Source organism: Opisthorchis viverrini (genome assembly GCF_000715545.1).
Source record: "Opisthorchis viverrini unplaced genomic scaffold opera_v5_211, whole genome shotgun sequence".
Taxonomy (NCBI): domain Eukaryota; kingdom Metazoa; phylum Platyhelminthes; class Trematoda; order Opisthorchiida; family Opisthorchiidae; genus Opisthorchis; species Opisthorchis viverrini.
Window position 1 is genome coordinate 34,641 of NW_008751861.1, and position 5,460 is coordinate 40,100.

A 5,460-nucleotide genomic window follows, 5' to 3' on the forward strand; every position below is an offset into this window, starting at 1 on the left:
TGGGTCGTTTAGTTAAGAATTCTAAGACTTTCTCAGGAAACAACTACAAACATACTAACAGTCATCAACTGGTCTAACCAAGCAAACTAAATTTATGCAATGTGGACTAGCTTTATCTCTGTATCGCTTGGTGGGGCCGCTCGGTTAAAATCCTGATATATCTACCAGCTTAGTTAAGATCTGTTAACACCAGCACAGTTCTTCAAAATGAGATGTACTGCACAAACTATGGGAGCTAGCTTAGTTTAAAATGTTAATGTCTATGAACTTGAGACAGTCAGAGATTTTGTGTTAAACAACTGAAATAGTACATCCTGTTGATGTACCCACCTGGTTACAATAGAAAAATGAGTTTTTAATTCCCTGTTACAGACAAACATGAGAACTATCGCCTCTGCCGGAAAAAAAATTATGCGCGTCAAAGTTTAACTGAGGTGATTTGTTTCCACAGCTTTTACTGGTACAATAGAAGCTCAATTTAAGTTCTACTGTCCGTAGCAGCATACGGCGTGGGATGAAAGTAAAACACAGCTTTGAACATTTGCCAATGGTGACCTTATTCGGTGCAAACCAGATGGCACGACTAATTATTTTTGGCATCATCCCGCAAGCACTAAACATTTGATCCTAAAAAGTTGATGACATTTTGCAAATTAACATATTTGGGAAACATCTGGACGACTAGCAATACCGGATCTGGTCAGGCTCAAGCTGAACTTGCAGAGGGTTTAAAGAAGATCTACCCTCAGGCGGTGGACTGTTATCTGAGGTTCATGGAATTACCGAGATGAGCAAATAACAGTTTGATTTTGATAAGAAGTACGCAAAGCAAACCTTGTCTACCAAAGGATGTTTCGATCACATCCTAAAGCTCCTCCCACTGGTTGTCCGGCCAATAAGAATGCGAAAATGGTGGGCGTGGCAAATGATGATTTCAAAAAATTATTACTTGCCATGCAGAACCAAATTATAGTCTCAGCTCCAAACAAAATGTTTGGTTTTTTAAATGAGCATAAAACTTCGAATCAAAACATGCAATAAGAATATCGAGACCTAGGACGTTCGCAAACTTCACCGAGATCACTCGGTCCAATTTGAATCTCAGACGAGTTTAGTGAATAACGTTTGGAGCTGTCAGCTTGATCTGACGTGTAATGGCTTGTGATTCAAAGTTGTAGTAAGTATAGGGCTAGTTTGACCCTGTGTGAGAGTGATAGAATAAAGTTGAGATATATTCAATTTCATATTCATTATTCGAAGTGCTGAGTTTAATTGGGTTCACTCAAACAAGGCGCGACAAGATATTCCGAATACATCAAACTCAGTAGTCTTGAAAAATAATGTTTGAGTATCAAGTGACCCGGAAAACTGTAAGTCAGCAATGAATATTCTGTATACATACAGGCCATACTGAGAAATTGTCTATAGGTCTGCCTAAATTGAACGAGAGTAGTAGAATAACAAATCGCATCATACATTTGCTTACTTAGCTCTCTGCCTAAAAACATCCACAAGAAATGCGACTTTCAGATGTTGGTCTTTTAGAAGTTGCACGGGCTAAATAAATGTTGATATAGTCGCAGCATGAAATATTGTTTTACTTATCAAGAACGACTATAGCCATTAGTACCTGTTTAAAAATTACATGAGTTTAACTGAGATTCTACACAATGTTTTATCAGACACTCAAGTAACCGATTTGGTGAAACAGTTGCAAGTATTTCGAGAGCACAATCTAGTTGTATACTTACATCCCAAAGGGTCAAATTCTGCATGATTAATGTAAAGATGTGGTTTAGTGAGATGTAAAATAGCATTTACATATATAAAAATATTGTGAAATGCAGCTTCATTGTATGCCACGCAAAGAAGCTCAGTGACCTAACGGGAGTAGTTATCCGATTCTGAATTGTGTGACTTACTTGCGAGTTCTGATTAAAAGGCCGCCAGTCATTCCATGTAAACAAAGTGCGCATTGGCCACAAAATTACGTATGCAAATAGTGCCTTGTGGAAATCTTAATGGTACTGGAAATAAATATGTCGTAACGTATGATTGTATACTTGGGAAATTTCGCAACATATAAACTTGGTCATGTGGAATCAGTGGTGGTTGACCCGAGTTAACACTCAGCAGGTTTATTACATATATTTACGAGATAGGTTAAGTCATCTTGAATGATCGTTTTATTGTTCAAGCGCATTTTGTATGAGACGGGCTATAGACAGGTTTTGAGTCAGCTTGGACTGTTAAAGGACTTGTCATCTTTTACCATTTTTCATATGCGGTAGGTATATCCAATAGTAATGAAATAAATTTAACGGTTGATCAGAACAAGCCAACCAAAAACAATAAATTATTCAAACGTTGATGACTTCTAGACTTCTTTTCGTCTGAAGATCTTAATTGGGGAAAATTTAGGTGAATGGATAAATCACACTTGGATTGGTGAATAAACAAAAGGCAAATTATCTATACACTGTTAGATTTGAAATAAACAGTCTTCTCAGGAACACCAAAACTTTAAACCGCATAAATTCCACGACGGCAATGAAAAAACACATCAAACGACTTTTCGTTTCAATGGTTTGATTTCATTATATCATGGGCCGCGGCATTTGTCAATAAATTATGTGTAGAGCATCCTAAACTGTACCGTGTCCAGATGCATGCAGGTTGATCCTTGGTGAATAATTGTACTACTAACTAACTACTAAACTACTCTAATAATTAAATAACCAAAATATCGTTTTACATTTAAGGCGATTTCACTTTTAAACCAGTTTGGCGCAGTGGTATCTCCACAGCTGCAATTTTAAGCCACCGATTTTGGTTCCGTGGTTTTTACACTACATCAGTAATCCACACGAAAACACCCAACGCACTTTTTGGCCAACTTTTGGTGATTCAGTGACCCTTGAGATCTGAACGATAGTGTTCACTGGTCACAAGGGTAGGACAGCAAGTAAGTAGGTAAGTGTAAGTTACTGCGTGTACCTGGATATTAGGGCAAGACGGTGGTCAACGCCCTTCATCTCGATTGCCCAATTTTTGCAAAGCCTTGAGCGAGCTGACGTTAGCTGCTTCTTGTATGCTGCGCACGTATAATTCCGTCCTGGGTGTAGTAAGTTCGCGAAATATTCTCATGGAATTGGGTGATTATAGCGAAATGATGGTGCGCAATTGCGTTGTGGTCTGTGGTACATGGTAAACACAATGGGGTGATATGGCACTTTAAAATTTATGGATTTATTCCATGATAATTGTCACCGACCTAGCGACATCCCGCCTGCCATATAAGGAGAATTCAAATCTAAAACTCTTGGCCGATGCGCCACTCGAAGCCGTCAAAATATACGAGGTATATGCCTGAAAACAAGGCATGTAGGAATTTCCAGCTAAATCTTCTGTTGTCAGGCGTCATTGATGCATTGCAGATCCAGCTGCCAGGTGTTGGCCAGGGGTGTGACGGCAGCCTCAGCCCCCAATGCCGGTAAACAAAAACAAATAAGAAAACGAAGCTAGTGCTCGTTTCATCTGTCAGCAACTGAACTGGGGAAAGGAGTGACAGATTACTTAGAATTTCAATGAGATTGTTGTCATAATTTTATATCGTAAAATGAATTCATGAGGCATCTCCAAATACTCGGCCATATAAGCTCACTTGCTGTGATCCAAAAAGAACATTGTGCAAATGAGACAACTCCAGTGGACGTCTTTTGTAGGCTACTCAGCAGCCAAGAAAAATCATTCAGGTTGAGTAAAATTGACAATCATCTTATACCAAGCTGAATAAAAATGATAATCAGCCATTAATTAAAGTACACGACAGACCTCCTGTTGGTGATATATTTGTATCAAGTATGATTTACCTGCTCTAACTTCGGGCGGAATAGTAACTAAAATATAATTTAGTTGATTGGTTAGATGGATGGTAAAATGTCTTTGTTGTATTTTTACATAATCAATCATTTATGCACATAACATCCAATGGATATGTGAATGAATAATGCATATTTAGTGAATATTTGTTCATGGGAGTTTGAAAGAAACAAAACCGATTGGAAAATACCGGCCATAGCGCTTGCATGCTTTTGACTAGGTAGTGAAAATAATTTGACTGGTTTTGCCGAAAAGCTAAGATTCAAAGGTGGCAGATTTTTCCAAGAGGGGAGAAGGAGCTTGATGCGGTCACCTACAAAACCTCTAATGGTACTAACTAACCAAATAGGGGAAAATGTCTCAAGTTAAAATAATTTATCTTGGTGGGTAGTTTACCGTTTTTGAACAATATTCCCTTGACCAATACTAGATATAGGTCATTAGTATGCGACCAGAGGCTTCCGCTGCTAGTATCTTACATACGGTTGTTTATTTATTGACGTTGAATATATTCTCAGCCTCTCGATATATTTTGACGCATCTGACTCTACTACTTTAATTCCGACCACGTCGTGTTTGGTTGTTCTGTTTTATATTTTTCCACTATAGTAATTAAACTGCTTGTTGCAAAAGACAGTACCGCATATCCTCCATCTCTGTTTAAGAGGAATTTATACATTTTTGGCTGATTTTGATTTAAAAATTCATTGCAGTCTACTTTCAAATTGCAAATTTGCGTTAGAGAAATAAAAAGTGCTATTCTGTTTGATCTGACTTTATGGGCAATAAAATCGAAAATGTTCTCGAAACTACAACAACTCATTTATAATTGTACCGAAAATATGCGCAACTTATCGCCAGGTTAGACATGTCACATTTGATCAGGCAAAAACAGTATAATGATAGTTGCATTTTTAAGTTGAGCAATCCTAATCCAATTACGTCCTTGTACTAACCGCAGACAATTATTCATACGTACCACTATTGAACAGTTCTTATATGTCCCAGATTCTTGGCCACTATATAGGTGCTTGTTCACATGGTCACTGAGCTCGGCAATCAAATTGGAAACTTTGCATTACAAAACCCGAGAAGATCATTGTCGAAGTTGGAATATCCATCTAAAGCCATCTGATTAGCCAACAGGGCTATCTATGAGCTGCCAATATTTTGACAGTTTCATTGTTTGTTAGACAAACTCAAGTTTGCGTGCAATTTGCTTTGTCTGAAAAATGTGCCTTACTGTGCACAAAAAACTGAGCAGACTAATTTTGCTTTTTTATTTACAAATCTGGCAATAAAACTGACCAATTCCAGGTAGACCCTGTGAGGCTAAATGTAAAAGCATCACTGGTTAGCTCGATCGTGCGCTGCACATTTGTACAGCCTACTAAATGTTCGAAAAATCATAAGTCAGCTTAACCCCGTGAAATGACAAGCGCATCGTTAACTCATTTTAGTAAACCGGGGAAGCTCATATGCCATGTGGTGGATACGCAAGCTGTGATGCATGAGGGTGATACCCTAGTATCAGGGAACGATACCTAGGTCATTTTTTGAAGTTTGAGTGGAGGTCAA